Source organism: Gavia stellata, unplaced genomic scaffold, assembly GCF_030936135.1.
Source record: "Gavia stellata isolate bGavSte3 unplaced genomic scaffold, bGavSte3.hap2 HAP2_SCAFFOLD_61, whole genome shotgun sequence".
NCBI classification, from domain to species: Eukaryota; Metazoa; Chordata; class Aves; order Gaviiformes; family Gaviidae; genus Gavia; species Gavia stellata.
This window is the reverse complement of record NW_026776479.1, coordinates 522,880-540,263: the sequence shown is the minus strand read 5'-3', so window position 1 is coordinate 540,263 and position 17,384 is coordinate 522,880.

Here is a 17,384-nt window from a genome sequence, read left to right as displayed (position 1 = left end):
ACACATCTGTTTTTTTCAGAAGGGACTGAATTATCTGTCCACTCAGAAAATTGTGAGTTCAGCATTCATCCTATTATCCTCCCCTAAGATGTTTTTTAAAGTAACAATATGTTTTTTGTAATTTTGAGGGTTTTTTCTAAGATTGTTTTTATCTGCTTTAATAAGAATTTACACATGTGTAGATGTTCATCAGTTAGTACTGATAGTATCTTTGGTAGTAAGCTAGCTAAAAAAAGCTTTAGTCAGAGAACACATAAATGCAAACAGGTTTAGTCGGTTCCAGATATATAGACCCTAGAGCTCCATATAGATTTTCTCCATCTAATGGAACCATAAAGACAAGTCTGTTCCAAAGGTTTTTCCGAGAAGAGGGCACTGCTGTCCTGAGGCACCGTAGATAACCTATGCTAACTGCATTTGAAGATACATTTACTTAGTACAGTAACCTATTAGTGAAAAAATAGCTTTCCTCAATTCTTTAAACTCTCTAAAAATTACACTTCTCTCTAAATGTATACTCTCTCTGTGTGCTTTCTCCGTTAGGTTCCCATCTTGTTCGCAGTCAAATTTGTGCCTTTCAGGCAATTTGTCAGTATTTAGGGAGAGGCAAAACTGCCGAATGCCTCTCGGCATCCCCTAACAGCACAAAACAGTCTGCTCAAACTTTCAGAAGATGTAATGTGGGGCCCTTTCCTGCTCTTTGCAGATGATGCTCTCCTGTCCTGTTGCAGAAGGTCGTCCTGTGGGGAGTACACGAGGGGTGTATTCCTTGCACTTTTAAGGTGCCTTTTCCCATCCCTTTTGTGTTTTGGTTCGGCAGCAGCAGTCTTGGGATCAGTTGCTGTAGCCCAGCATGCCTGCCCATGCTGTTCCCTAAGAAACAAAGCACTGAAATGGCTTTTAAAACAGTCCAGGTGTATACTTAGCATACCAAAAACCAGCATCTGGGCAAGACTCTAAGGACAGGACAGGAGGACATACCTGAAAAAACACCTGGTTGCTAGCTCTCTACAAATAACCCCCCTTATCAGAATCAAAAGGGGAGGCTCCGTCGTTCTTCCTTTCCTTCCCTTTAATATAAAGAATCCAATTCTGTAGGTGTTGCTCAAATATGTGACTCAAAAAGCTCCAACACAGATTTAGTTGACCTTCTTCTGAAGGTTAGTTAAAGCTTCCGCAATGCATTTGTACCTTCTGACACTAAAAATCAAGCCTGACTGCCGAGATGCCTATGTGAATGCCCTTTTAGACTTTTGGTACAGGATACAAATATGATTCTAAGTTAAACCTGCAGAACATACGCAGTGGTATGAGCAATACGCAGACCTCAAGTCATGTTATGGTGGATCTGTGTAACGATTGGCATCTGTTCTAAGCTTCAAAAACTAGGCATGTATCTTAGATATTGTTTGCAGACCGTAGAAGGTGATAAAAATGAGAAAATGACACAAGTCTATTGGTAGACATAATATTTGAGTTACTCACCAAACGGAGATACTTGCCAAACAACAGAATGTTACAGCATTCTCAAGTTAATGAAAATTCACTAGAAGGCAAAGATTGCCTAATTCAGTGCATCCACTGATGCCGAGAAGCATTCATGTGGTACAAGGGAAGAGTGAGCTTCAGAATATGCTGAGAAACTGCACCACACTGAGTAAATGCTAAGCAGGCAGATAGAGCTCTTAGATGAGTGATGATAGCGGCTTTTGGGAAACCTGTCAATGGGAGAAAAGCAAATAATTATAAATGTACTGCTTGCATTAATAATTTTGCTGCAAACAGAATTATGTTTGGAAGGTAGAGGGAGAATTGTCTTTTCTTCTGAGTCTTTGTCTGTCCCCTCCTTTAGTCTTTACCTCATGAGTACATCTCCTTAGTCTCTCAGCTTCTTTAGTCTTTCTGCCTGTAAGGCTATTAAATCCTCTCATCTGCTGTGTCTGTGGGAGAAAGTCCATACCCTTCACAGGCGAGTGCAGACCGACCGCGCACACAGTGTTCCCTCGCCACAAAGCGAGAATGGGAAAGCTTCTGAAGAGCCACTGTGCTGCTCGGCTGCTATTTGCAATAGGAAAAACTTTTACAAAGTTGATTGGCTTGACAAGAGGAAGGATTCCCCTTTGCTTCCCAGGGAAGTAAGGTGAAGCTTCATTATTCAGGTCAGTCTCAGAGGAACACTTTTCTCCCAAGGCCCAAGCACTTGTACTGCCCATATTTCTTTTTAGTATAGACCTGTGAAATTCTGTCACTATGGAATCTGAGCAGCTGTTAGAGACTGACTTTATTGGCCTTATGTTTAAGAAATAAAGTTCAGCCATGGAATAGCTATGTGAAAGGTCACTAACTGGAATTACGCCCTTGTTATGCCAAGACAAAAATGGTTTAAAGTGTACTATGCTTTTAACTAAATGAATTTCTCCCTATCTTGGCTTAAAAATTCAAGTTCTGTCTTTTTGTGCGCCTGTTTTGTTGCTAAATTTATACCAGCTAAATTTTCAGAGAGCTGCAGTTGTACTTTGTTAGTACACATCCTCACCTGTACTTCCCGATGTGAAGATACACGAAGCAGTGTTTCTTGTGTTACTGAAAACTTTACGGTGAGATGGAACGGGGTGATGTGGCACCTTGTCTAATTTGTCTGGCGTAGTGTGAAGATGCTGGAAAGGAGAGCTAGTGCTCATCAGCCAGACAGCAACATTATTTTCCAAGAGATGAAAAAGAAAGTCTTTCTCTGTTGATCCCAAACAATCTGCCAAGTTAAAGAATTTATATGCTTATTATTAAAATAAGAACAACTACAGACCCGATAAGCTGCATTGGAATGATAGACACTACTGCTGCGTACAGTGAACCTGCGTACAGCAGAACTAACCCATCTATTCGACAGTGGGAAAAAAAAATCATGGTTTAATCTCCCTCTATTTATCTTGTGGATTTAATTGTAGTAAGTAAAACTCCCTGTTCTAAAACAGACAAAAGACTAAAGCAGGCTACATGAAAGAGTTTTGGTCTTCAGAGTTGTTTCAGGATTAATTTAGGTTCACCCTTTTCACACTTGAATGTGCACAGGAAGGCCCACCAATTCCTTGTTTCAGAATTGTTTGAGCGAGGTACTGTCTATGGGGCAGAAACATTAAATACAAGCTAAACAGAGGAGATGAAAGGAAAAACGTAGAATATATAGATGGAGAAGAAAAGGAGGGAATATTAGGAAAGAGTGACTCCTAAGAAAGAGTATGCGTCTCTCTGAGTGAGACTACAGGCATACAGTCAGCTGCAGTCCAGAAGCCATACTGCCATGACCTCCCCTATGCCTGGAATGACAAGCTTGATACCTGCTTTTGGCTCCAGTATCCTGGCGGTACCACCTCGCTTGCTTCTGATTACTGGACTTCAGGATTCTCCAAAACATTCACAAAGGCTACGTGCCCAGGAATTTATAACACACTCCATAAGAAGGAGCTGCTCAGGACAGTGAAGCATTTTCTTAAATCTAGACAAACTCAAGGCACGCTGGAGAAAATAATTATTCATATACTGATGAATAACTTGGGATTTAGCTGTAAATGCATACAACTCCATTGTTCCCCATCTTACCCAGTGCATGCTTAATTGGCAGTCTCAGCAAAGCCTTTGTATTCTTCTTACAGTATCGACTAACGGTCCAGTTTTGGCATGGTTTGGTTTGGGTTTTTTTTGCCAAGGCCCTCTGTCAAAGTAAGAGGTAACTGCTTGCAATGTGACTGTGTTACTTCTCCTTTGCGTTCTTTTCACCAGGTTTCACAAAGGGGCATTTTGCTGCACGTGTATCCAGATTTGTATCTCTGCGTGGTCAGAAATAAACTTACTTGTTCCAATGAGTCGGTAGACTCTGGTGTACTTTCCCTGAAGGCAGGGAGGCAGGGGAAGTCCTGGAGAGAGAAAGAACACATGAAGCATTCAGTCAGTTAAAGAGCAGGTAAGATTCTCCAGAAATGTTCTGCAGTCCCAGGGAAATGTAAACAGCCCTGTGTGTGTTGGCCCCGACGTCAAGTTCATGTCCTACTTCTCTGAGGTATCTGAGATGTCCCTGAGATACCTGAGGTACATAGCCTTTAGGTAATTGCCCATGTAGTTAGTATTACAACGAGCCTAGAAGTGCGTACAAGACCAAGGATCTCTCATGCAGACTTTGAATAGTGATCCATCAGGCTGCCCAAATGTCCACTGTGGGAAAAAAAAATTTTCAGGATAGAGCTAGCCTTTTAATAACCTTTTAATAGCCTTAGTGTTTTGAACAGGTGCTACATAACCTCTGCTCTGAAATTTGGAAAATTTGCAAATTGCAAGTTGCAAAATTTTCAAAATTGCAATTGAATTCAAGAAAATTGATCACCAAATTCCCTGGCTTTGGTTTGTCGGGGTTTTTTGGTGCTATAGAGTCAGAAAGTGGGGAAACCCAGAGTTTTGTTTACTTACTCTCTCTGCTTTGCTCCTCTTTGTTTCTTTTCAGCTTTTCCTCGGCAGTCACAAGGATCAAAAACATTTCCTCGTAATGAAAACTGAGATTCTTAAGCATCTCTGGGTGTTCAGAGCCTGAGCTTGAAGTAAAACACAAAATACTAAGACAGTAGTCAACGGCATCGAAATGCACAATTAACTATCTTCCAGTATTTAGGCAACCACAGGACTAATGACAAACAGGAAGGCTTTCCAAACACAGTGAGCCCAAACATTCACTAAGAATTCAAGTGAAGATTCTGTTTTCCAAGTCATCTGCCAGCTTTTTCAGTTACACAACATGCTACCCTTGCTAAAAGCAATCTAATCAGCAGGCAGCAAAAGTTCCCTTTTGAAGCTCAACCTACTGTCTCGTTAATAGGAATAGGTTAAGAAGTTTATCTGATTGAGGCAGAGAGGCACAGAAGACAGCTTCAGAGAAGTGTAAGGCAAGCAAAGAAAGGAATGAATCTAATCTGACTTCAGCTACATACAGTGGACGTTGTTCTGTGTAAGTACTGAGAAATTACCTATAAAAGACATGAGAACATTATAATTTAGCTAAGTGTATAACCAGCGCTTTTTCCAGCATCTGAATGATAAGTAAACAGATATTTTCTTACCAACTTTTTGATTTTGTATTTTGATTAGTGTCCTGTATTCGGTTAGATCCTTTCTGCCCCTGTGCATCACTCATAGGAAGGTTGCGTGGGTAATCTGAACATACTCATTTTATCCAAGCAGATGCTCTCCTGAAGCTCCACACCCGTAGTGTTTCACTGGTGACTGCATGCCCACACATACAGCTGAAGCCTCCTTTCTGTCTCCTGGATGTCCCAGGTCTCCTGTTCTGTAGTTCCTCAGCTTTGCAGCTATCTTCAAGCATCTGACTGAAAGGGAATCGGACGTTGCACCTTAGAACGCAGTGTGTTTGCTGGCTGTATGGAGAGTGAATTGTTAAAAGCGAAAGCAGTCAATTACGCTCTGTTAGTTTATATGCTTAAGAGGACCATAAGCAGCAAGGCAGGGCGTTGTACCAAAGGAAAGGACTACTCTGTTGAAACGACTGTTTCAGTGTAATGGAAGAAGTGTAGTGATGTTGCTGTGTACTCCTAACTACAATACATTCAGTATACAGCAAATGTTTCCATAGCATTTCTCTCACATTGTCGTATGTTCTCTGCAGTAGGTACAAAGGCCTCATTAGGTGGAAGAGTATTTTCTGACAAACACATTTTTTAAGCTTAGTCATACAAACCTCGGAGGACAGTCTTGTTACAGACTGTAAGTGCTGAAAAAGGACACTATACTATATGCCTCTGGCTGCCTAATGGGTTGAAGAAGTAGGCAATACTACATGAATACAGGAAGGCATATACACTGTTGGCTAACAACTTAAATCACACGGACTAAGCCTTTCATTTCTAAAAGTCAAAATCACAAGCTGAACAGCTTTTGAAAAAGGTTGCTAAATACACATGGCTGTGCTGCATTCCTGTTTGTGTACTATTTAATTTTTCATAAGAAGTATCTTCTATCACTGTATGAATGTTCTCTGAGGCATAATGATGGTGTTTGGATTTTAGAAAATCTGTAGGCCATTACTTTTTTCCCTACAATTCATTTTACTGAATAATTAACAGATTACATTATGTCACCTGATTAGAATATATTAATTAAGCTTAGAGACTTTGTTCCGTTCACATACTAAATATTTCATTTCATTTGCTGTGTTTGGAGGACATAATTCTGGGCCGGTCGTATGGTACATTGGCACATAATGGAAGGACTGGACTCTCACCCTGACTGGAGGAAAAGATTAAAGAAGCTGTAAAGGAGACCACATGACTATGGAGTAGGTTGTCTGAAACCATGAATGGCCTGTCAGAGAGCAAGAAAAACAGGAAGCTAATGGCTAGGAGGGAGGGTCAGGCAGAGGAACGGTTTGGTTTATTTCTAATAACGGAAGTAGAGATGTGTGATTTTGCTGTTGCTGTTCCCTTGTGAAGAATGTATTTTAAAGGTGGGTTTTTCTGTCCTTGAAGGCGAGGACAACACTGGGAAGTATGCACAAAGTGAGGTCAAGAAGACTGAACAGTCTCAGCTGAAATAAAAACAACAGGATCGGCAGAAGAGAGAGAAAACATTTATCCTAGCGCGTAATATGGTTACGGGTCTTTCCTAGCAGTCCTAGATTTCAGTCCATTTCCTTAGTAGCAGAAACTGCACCTGTGTCATACTTCCTGAATGTGTCTTTGTGTGTGAAAGCTCTCCAATGGGCTTTTCTTTTGGGGGCTTGGATTCCTTGGTTTTAAACGTTTCAAAAGGTTAGTATGCACAAAACTGAGCAGCAAGAAGTTCCATTGCTTAATTACACCAAGAACCACCGCCTGCTTACTGTCAGGCATCCATCTGCTGCTTGCATTTCATGGCACCTTTCTTTTCATTACGCTATTATCCTAAAATACACCGGTACATGGCGTGTTGCTCTTATTCAGGCTACCCATATCTCTCGCTTTGATGGGGGTCACTGTATTTGCCACTCAGAAATTATGAAGGTTCCCCAATGAACAACCGCTGTAGAAGGTTCACCCAGTTGCCAAGCCGCATCTTTTGTCCCTTTATTCTTTCTTCAGATCTCTTTTCTTTCCTTGCAAGTGCAGCTACCTCTAGACCAAATTTAATCCAAAGAGGGCAGTATTTCATCGATTTTGACAAATAGTTTCCCAACTTCTAGTACTCTGAAAAGTGCGTGGTACAGCTTGTGGGGCCCTCAGAACATTCTCTGATGAGGGTTTACTTTTCAGCTCTGCATACTGCCTAGCTTCCAGAGCATGTTTTACAAGTAATGAACACATTCCTGCTTAAGCTAATTAAAAATAAGAACTCCAACCACAATACCTCACATTCAAAAAGATAGTATCCTGGAGGATTTTTACTAGATCCTGGGGGAACTTTACAATGTTACAGGGCATCGTGAGAAACAAGGGCTAAAAGTAAGAAAGAAAAGTGCAGAGAAGACACTTTGTAAGAACTGCACCCCGTACTTAGACATATTAGAGATAAAGACTGTCTGCACTGACTCTCTGCTGATAAAGAGTGTCTTCACTGACTCTCTGCTAACTAGCAATAATGATTAGCGCAAGGACGAATCGTAGAAATATAGAAAAGACTGCCAAAATAGTGCCCTACAGTTAACTTGTCTCATTATAATCTCATTTTCATAGTAAAAAACACACCTCCCAGCTAGAGAAGCCCCAACCCAATTTAGCCCCCTACTCCCTGAGCGTGCGTGGTGAAATAAAAGAGAACTGCAACTTTCAGATGAAGTAAGAAAAGGATTAACCAATAGTTAATTAAGGAGTTGTATTATTAACCAATAGTTAATTACCAGGAGGCGTAACTAACTTTGTTAACTGTTTTAAATACCTGTCATGGTTTTAACCCGGTGTGCATGTTAGGAGGAGAAATCCCCTTGCACCCGGCGCCGCAATAAACCAATGTCAGCTTTATAACTCTGTGTGAGTTGTGAAGTTTGTTTCCGCGTGTCACCTACCAGGACAGACTGGGCGCTGTCCCAGTCGGAACGGGATGCCCTGGCCACTCCCCCGGGACAGACTGGGATCATTCCCAGTCGAAACTGGAGCCCCTGGCCCCCTCCCAGCACAGACTGCGATAATACCCAGTCCAAACTGGATCCCCTGGCCCCTCCCAGTACAGAGTGGGCCCTCTCCCAGTCCAAACTGAATCCCCTGGCCCCCTCCCAGTACAGAGTGGGATTATTCCCAGTCCAAACTGGATCCAATGGCCCCCTCCCAGACCAGACGGGGATCATTCCCAGAACAAAGTGCATAGCCTGGCTTCGTCCCAGGACAGACTGGGCCCTGTCCCAATCCAAACTGGATCCCCTGGCCCCTCCCAGTACAGAATGCACCCTGTCCCAGACCAAACTGGATCCTATGGCCCCTCCCAGGACAGAGTGGGATCATTCCCAGTCCGAACTGGATCCCCTGGCCCCCTCCCAGGACAGTCTGAGATCATTCCCAGTCCAAACTGGATCCACTGGCCCCATCCCAGTCCAGACTGGGATAATTGCCAGTCCAAACTGGATCCCCTGGCCCCTCACCCATTCCAGACTGGGCCCTGTCCCAGTCCAAAATGGATCCCCTGGCCCCCTCCCAGGACAGACTGGGACCTGTCCAAGTCAAAACTGGATCCCCTGGCCCCCTCCCAGGACAGACTGCGATCATTCCCAGTCCAAACTGGATACCCTGGCCCCTCCCAGAACAGACTGGGCCCTGTCCCAGTCCAAACAGGATCCGCTGGCCCCCTCCCAGGACAGACTGCAATCATTCCCAGTCCGAACTGGATCCCCTGCCCACTCCCAGGACAGACTGAGATCATTCCCAGTCCAAACTGGATGCCCTGGCCCCATCCCAGTACACACTGGGATCGTTCCCAGTCCAAACTGGATCCCCTGGCCCCCTCCCAGGACAGACTGGGATTATTCCCAGTCCAAATTGGATCCCCTGACCCGCTCCAAGGACAGACTGGGCCCTCTCCCAGTCCAAATTGGATCCCCTGGCCACCTCCCAGGACAGACTGGGCCCTGTCCCAGTCCAAATTGGATCCCCTGGCCCCCTCCCAGTCCAGACCGGGATCATTCCCAGTCCAAACTGCATCCCCTGGCCCCCTCCCCGTACAGACTTGGCCCTGTCCCAGTCCAAACTGGATCCTCTAGCCCCCTCCCAGTACAGACTGGGACCTGTCCCAGTCCAAACTGGAGCCCCTGGCAATCTCCCAGTACAGACTGCAATCATTCCCATTTCCAACTGGACCCCGTGGCCCCCTCCCACGACAGACTGGGCCGTGTCATAATCCAAACTGGATCCCCTGGCCCCTCCCAGTACAGAGTGGGCCCTGTCCCAGTCCAAACTGGATCCCCTGGCCCCTCCCAGTACAGAATGCACCCTGTCCCAGACCAAACTGGATCCTATGGCCCCTTCCAGGACAGACTGGGATCATTCCCAGTCCAAATTGGATCCCCTGGACCCCTCCCAGTACAGGCTGGGATCATTCCCAGTCCAAACTGGATCCCCTGGACACTTCCCATTACAGACTGCAATCATTCCCAGTTCCAACTGGAGCCCCTGGCCGCTCCCAGTACAGAATGGGCCCTGTCCCAGTCCAAGCTGGATCCCCTGGCCCCCTCCCAGTACAGAGTGGGATTATTCCCAGTCTAAACTGGATCCCCTGGCCCCTCTCCCATTGCAGACTGGGATCATTCCCAGTCCAAAATGGATCACCTGGCCCCTTCCCAGTCTAGAACGGGATCATTTCCCGTTCCAAACTGGATCCCCTGGCCCCCTCCCAGGACAGACTGGTCCCGGTCCCAGTCCAAACTGGATCCCCTGGCCCTCTCCCAGGACAGACTGGGCCCTGTCCCAGTCCAAACTGGATCCCTTGGCCCCTGCCAGTACAGAGTGGGCCCTGTCCCAGTCCAAATTGGATCCCCTGGCCCCATCCCAGGACAGACAGGGATCATTCCCAGTCCAAACTGGATGCCCTGGCCCCCTCCTAGGACAGACTGGGCTCTATCCCACTCCAAACTGTATCCCATGGCCGCCTCCAAAGACCGACTGGGATCATTCCCACTTCAAACTGAATCCCCTCGCCCCCTCCCAGGACAGACTGGGCCCTGTCCCAGTCCAAACTGGATACCAAGGCACCCTGCCAGTACAGACTGGGATCATTCCCAGTCCAGACTGGATCCAATAGCCCCCTCCCAATCCAGACCGGGATCATTCCCAGTCCAAAGTGCATACCCTGGCTTCCTCCCAGTATGGACTAGAATCATTCCCAGTGCAAAATGGATCCCCTGGCCCCCTCACAGGACAGACTGGGCCCTGTCCCAGTCCAAACTTAATCCCCTGGCCCCCTCCCAGGACAGACTGGGATCATTCCCAGTCCAAACTGGATGCCCTGGGCCTCTCCCTGGACAGAGTGGGCCCTGTCCCAGTCGAAATTGGATCCCCTGGCCCCCTCCCAGGACAGACTGGGATCATTCCCAGACCAAGTTGTATCCCCTGGCCCCCTCCCAGGATAGACTGGGATCATTCCCAGTCCAAAATGGATGCCCTGGCCCCTCCCAGTACAGAGTGGGCTCTGTCCCAGTCCAAACTGGATCCGCTGGCCCTCTCCCAGGACAGACTGGGATCATTCCCAGTCCAAACTGGATCCCATGGCCCCCTCCCAGGACAGACTGGGATCATTCCCAGTCCAAACTGGTTACACTGGCCCCCCCCCCGTACAGACTGGAATCACTCCCAGTCCGAACTGGATCCCCTGGCCCCCTCCCAGGACAGACTGGGATCATTCCCAGTCCAAAATGGATCCCCTGGCCCCCTCCCAGGACAGACTGGGATCAATCCCAGTCCAAACTGGATTCCCTGGCCCCCTCCCAGGACAGACTGGGATCATTCCCAGTCTAAACTGGATCCCCTGGCCTCCTCCCAGAACAGACTGCGATCATTCCCAGTCCATACTGGATCCCCTGGCCCCCTCCCAGGACAGGCCAGGATCATTCCCAGTCCAAACTGGATCCCCTGCCCCCCTCCCAGGACAGACTGGGCCCTGTCCCACTCCAAACTGGATCCCCTGGCCCCCTCCCAGGACAGGCTGGGATCATTCCCAGTCCAAACTGGATCCCATGGCCCCCTCCCAGGACAGACTGGGATCATTCCCAGTCAAACTGGATCTGCTGGCCACTTCCCACAACAGAGTGGGATCATTCCCAGTCCAAACTGGATGCCCTGGCCCCCTCACAGGACAGTCTGGGATCATTCCCAGTCCAAAACTGGATCCCCTGGCCCCCTCCCTGGACACGCTGGAATCATTCCCAGTCCAAACTGGATCCCCTGGCCCCCTCCCTGGACACGCTGGAATCATTCCCAGTCCAAACTGGATCCCCTGGCCCCCTCCCAGGACAGATTGGGATCATTCCCAGTCCAAACTGGATTCCCTGGCCCCCTCCCAGGACAGAGTTGTTGTAAATATTCTGGGTTTTAATCAAAATATGATATATAGAAAAGGTTAAATTTAATTAATAAATAAATAAGTTAGGATTGTTATGTTAGAAACAATAACCATAGGAACCTCACCAGGGAGTTGCCGTTCCATACTAAGGAACTAACAGTAACGAGATGGAACGATGAAGCATTGAACAGAAAAGTGTTGTTTGAGTCCTGTGACAGTGTGACCTGATAGGCACCAGTGATGCTGCTTGAAAATCCCCTTACCCTCCCATCTTTATATGAATATCAAGAATGCCAATCGATAGATATTAATAGAAATAAACATTGATTATTCATAGGCATGGAAATTGACAGAAAATTATAAGCTAGAAAGTGATTATTAAAAGATCTAAAGTTATATATATATATATATATATTCTGTATAAGGGTAACTAGGTATGAGCTACCCCGATTTAATCATAAACTAGCTATGAACAATGTAGCACTGTGAATAGGTAGGATTTGCTTGTCAAGAGAAGGATAAGTTGTAGGCCTGGTCAGTAAACCGAGGAAAACTTAAGAAGATTCCAAGAATGGAATTGTGCAACCAACCTGAGCATGCGCAAAGATGGGGTTCAACTAAAGGACACCATGAGGAAGACTATGGACGACCACCAGAGGACGTCAGATGACCACCTCTGTACCTGAAGGTGCATGCCTCACGAGCATTTACTTATATTAACGATTTCTCGGAAATCGTATGAATATGTTAATTGTTTCTTGGAAATATGATGAATATGTATACTTTGATTGTATATAACTTTTGTAGCAGAGAAACTAAGCACGCACACTAGGTGGAGCGATCCCCTGTGCGTCCAGCACTGCAATAAAGAAGTGCCTGCTCACCTACATACACAGAAGGTAAGACTTTTTTTTTTTTTTTTTTAAAGACCAGCATACCTCTGCTGCTCCTGAGGCAAAGGAGATGATTGTCAGAAAACAGCTGCCAAAACACAGCGCAATGACCGGAATAGGAACAGGAGGAACTCGAAATGACAGGAAGCAGAATGTGCAAGACAATCTCAAACGGCGGAAGGTACTCAAGTTAGTAAGTTCCTCAGAAACTCGTTGTCTAGGTGCAGAAAAAGTAAAAAAGATCTATCCTGAAAAAGAGAAGAGCCCTGTACGTACAGCACAATATTCTGTTATTCTGTCTTTAGATACGAATCAAAGGGGTATATTTGTAGAAGATCAAAGAGGAGTACTATCTTGTTCTTGTCTGTTTGCCATTTGCATGAACGGCTACTGGGGTTTGGACACGGAATTTTCCCTGCAAACAAGACCTTTACTGAATTTCTCCATCCTTCTGGCAGATCCAGGTAGCTGTTTCAGGAACACAGCTGCAGAGGGAGGGGGAAGAGGAAAAGGAGAAGAATGCTTTTTAAGGGTAACCACATCGTAGCTGTCAAGTTTTTAAAAGTTAATGTGCATGGTGACTGCATAAGCTGTGCCAAATGCAAGGTGATAGGAAAAAATACCCTCACTCACTCCCCAGATTTGCTCCCAGCCTCGACTGTATACCTTTTATGACTCATGATGCCCCAAATATGTCTCAATTTCTGATGATTTTTTTGGCGCAGGATCTTAGAGACATGGAGCTCTGCAAAAGAGTTGTTGCTCATAAGGCATTTTATAAAGCCAGTAAAACAGCATGGGAAAGACCCCAACAATAGTAGGTGATATATTATGCTTCTTTTCCTCTTGATGACGTTTGAAAAATCCACATATCACTTTTCTCACTGAACATAGCTGAAGCCAATACTGTCAGTGCAGGAGCGGGGAGTGGGGGAAGGACAGAGACAGAAAGTCTGATCAGTGTGTGCTGGTCCACAACAGAAGAAGGAACCAACTACTAAATAGATCTCCTAATTTCCAGAAGGATTAGGTCTTACTGGAAAAAACCTCACAAATGGGTGAAGCATTGCCACCAAACCAGAATTCTCCTCTTTGATTCACAATGAGCACAGGAGGTTGTGAAGAAAGCAGTGAAACACAGAAAGTGCTGTCGATTGACTTTAAAAACCCTCCCACGAATGGGACAACAACAGTACTTTACAAGCTTTATCATAGTAATAATTTTTGAAGAGGGTACTGAACGGCATGGGGCAAAAGAAGGATGGGAAAGGACAGTCCAGTTAGGAGACATGTTCTCAGCTGTCTCTCAGACCCCCAGATATGAGGCTAGCAAGACATGCGACAAACACTGAAAGTAACCTGAAAAAGGCAGATTTTAAAAAGCATTAAACTGAAAAGATGAAAACAAAAGAAAACCAAACCGAAAAACCAAAACCACACTCCCCAAAACAGAGCAATTGCACACGATGGAGGTGCTCCAACCGCGTACAGAGAAATCTAAGCTACTGATCTCAACGCAATTTATGAAACATTTTCATAATCAAGCAATACAGGAAAATCCTTCCACGAACGGGTAAGACAGTCTAAGCTCTCAGTAACTATGGTATTGGCAGATTCACGTCACACCAAGCCAACTCATGCCAAAACAAACAAACAAATCTGTTGTAAATACTCTGATTTTTTAAAATAATCCAATATAATCATACAGAAAGGTTAAATATGATTAATAAATAAAATAATAAAATACAAATGCATGTTAGGATTTTTCAGTTAGAAGCATTAACCATAGGAACCTCACCAGGGAGTTGCTGTTCCATACTGAGGAACTAACAGTAACGAGATGGAACGATGAAGAATTGAATAGAAAAGTTTTGTTTGAGTCCTGTGACAATGTGACCTGATAGGCACCAGTGATGCTGCTTGGAAAATTCCTTACCTTTCCCATCTTGATTTGAATATCAAGAATGCCAATCAATAGATATTAATAGAAATAACCATTGATTATTTTAAGGATGGATATTGATAGAATAGTATAATCCAGAGAGCGATTAATAAAAAATAAATTATATATATTCTGTATGAAGGTAACTAGGCATGATTTATCTGTGATTTAGTCATAAACTAACTGTTGAACAATGTAGCATTGTGAATCGATAGGGTTTGCTTGTCAAGAGAATGGTAAGTTATAGGCCTGGTCAGTAAACCGAGGAAAACTTAAGATGATTCCAAGAATGGAATTTTGCAACCAACCTGAGCATGCGCAAAGATGGGGTTCAACTAAAGGACACCATGAGGAAGACTATGGACGACCACCAGAGGACGTCAGACGACCACCTCTGTACCTGAAGGCGCATGCGTCACGAGCATTTACATATATTAATGAGTTCTCAGAAATTGTATGAATATGTTAATTGTTTCTTGGAAATATGATGAATATGTATACTTTGATTGTATATAACTTCTAGCGGTGAAACTAAGCACCCACACAGGTGGAGCGATCCCCTGTGCGTCCAGCGCTGCAATAAAGAAGTGTCTGCTCACCTACGTACATTGTGTAGGTGAGTTTTTATAGTACAGATTTGTAACATGTTTAACAGTCAGGTAACCCAAATGCATGTTAAATATACAAGTTTTGCCCTTGTTCCGGATCTGTCTGGGAGATAATTCTCAGGAGGTCATAAACGGTATGTTCTGCTGTGCTTTAAAATAACCTGTGGCCAGAAATGTCTTCCTTAGTGCCTGCACAGAGCAAGAACCTCCAGTAGCGAGGGCATGCTGACCCTCGGGCAGCTTCAAAGCAACAAATACTTGTAAATAGGTTAAAAATACAGTTCCCTGGTAGCAACGTGCTTGTCTAAGTCCACCTGACTCCACATTACTCAGCACTCAGTCAGAAGTTTTTGTGGGTAGGGGTGGATGAAATCAATATACTCTAGAGGCAGGTGCTAAAACTGGCCAGGCAGTTTATCTAAATAAATCAAAATTTACCTTTGAAAGGAGTGGCATGCCTTTAGATGTGGGGGGGTGTATCGCTTTTTCCTTCTTTGGTCTGAGCACAGCGCAGTGAGAGGTGTTTCCACCTGGGGGAGGGAAGCTCATCCAACAGCCATCATCAGCCTCAGGGCTTGTGGTCCTTGATGGAGGCCTAAGTGCTTCGGATAGCTTTAGTTGTGTGATGCTTCTCATTCTGCTCCCAGCTTTTCCCATTAACGTTTGCTCTTTGGTGAATTTGTCTGTGCAGTGTTTAGTAAACAGTCTCCATTCATAGCTCTGAGTGCCCTTTTTTTTTTTTTTTTTAAAGGCAGGTAAACTACCTGTGCCTTTCTTTGAAACCCCATGAATAGCTCTGGAGTTTCCCTTGGGGGCAGAGAAAACAGGGACCCTTTAGAGTAGAGAAGAGAATTTAACAGGGGAAGCACTTCAATGATATGCTGCTTGTGAGGAGGAAAGTACCTGCTTCAACTTCTTTTGGTAGCTTCCGCATTGTTTAGCAGTAACTACTTAAAAGACTGATTACTTCAGGGAAAGAAGAAGAAATCACTTCTGATTTCTGTGTCTGACTGAAAGAACTAACCTGAACATACAGAAAACTGATGTGAAGAGCCATTTTTGGTCATTATTGGGTAAGGGCCTGTGGGTGCTCTGCTGCATGCAGGTGTAAAGGGTGTTCAGGATTTTTGGCACCTGAATGGAAGAAGAGGAGAAAGAAGGGCTCGGTGCATCCTTTACCCCCTCCTGCGGGGCCCAGACACAGTCATTCAGCATATGAGCAGTGCCTGCTCCCGTGACACAGAGTCCAGACCTAGCTCGAAACCTCACCCCTTCCACCCTGCCTGATCCTGGCTCACGTCTGGAGCCGAGCGTGCTCTTAGCAATTGTGCGCGCACACGCACACACAGACATGCGTGCACTCACACGGGCAGACTCAGTCATGGCATGTCCCTGGGCACCGTATGAGCAGCTGCGTGCCATTGTGCACACAGAGAACACGGACACATTTCACACCCAACGCTTGACTAACTCTCCCCACGTGTCTGTAGCGATGCAAGAGCAAAACCAAACACGCTCTTTGAGACCCTGAAGATGCCTTGCAGGGCCTCTGCAAGGGCTCGTGACTCCTTCCAGAGGAACCCAGTTCTCCGGGGACACTTCTCCTTGCCTCTACCCTCCTTTCCCAAAGCGCCAACCCCTTCCCCACACAGAGGACCTTCCCCTGAAGGAAGGAGTGTTTGCTTGAGCCTTTCACAGCTAGAAGCCGTGGCCATGATAAGGACAAATAGGCAGCCAGGTCCCTCATCCGTGGAAGATCCCAGCTTCTCCCACAGCTGCCTACCTCTGGCCCGTGGTGCAGACAGAACCTGCTCTGCGCCTGGGGAAGCAGCAAGGGGTGACCCCACAGCCCACGGATGCGGCACTCCCGCTGCCCAGAGCGGCCGCGGGCTCTGCAGGGACGGCGCAGGGACGGCACAGGGACACCCTGCCCTGGCTGTAATGACAGTGGCTTAACGGCTGGGTGAGCTTTAGCTCAGCTGGGCGCGATCCTGTGGGCTGCTACCCGTGGCTGCTGTCACTGCGACCGGCCTTTGTCAGCGGTGGACAGCCACGGAGTTAGTCTGGGCTGAGCGAGCTGCTGCTGGCCCTGGAGCCCAAATGGAGCGCAGGAGAGCAGGAACGGAGGAGGAGAACAGGAGCCTTGAAAGGGCAGGCACAGCACGAGGCCAGAGGCTCCCAGGCTACAAACAGGCAGCAACTGGTGGCTAAAGGAAGGGCACCTCGCAGGCTGGGAAACACCACAGTCGGGGAAAGCAATGAGAGCAATGAACAAGTATGCAACCTATGGAAAACCTGGTGTGCCCAGCAAAGCTCAGAGTAGGGGGAATTGGGGAGAAGTGAGGAAAGAGCAAAGTGAAGCAGGTCCCAGGGCAGGGAGGACTGACAGTGACCCCGGAGGAAGGGGAGGAACGGCAAGGTCGGTGC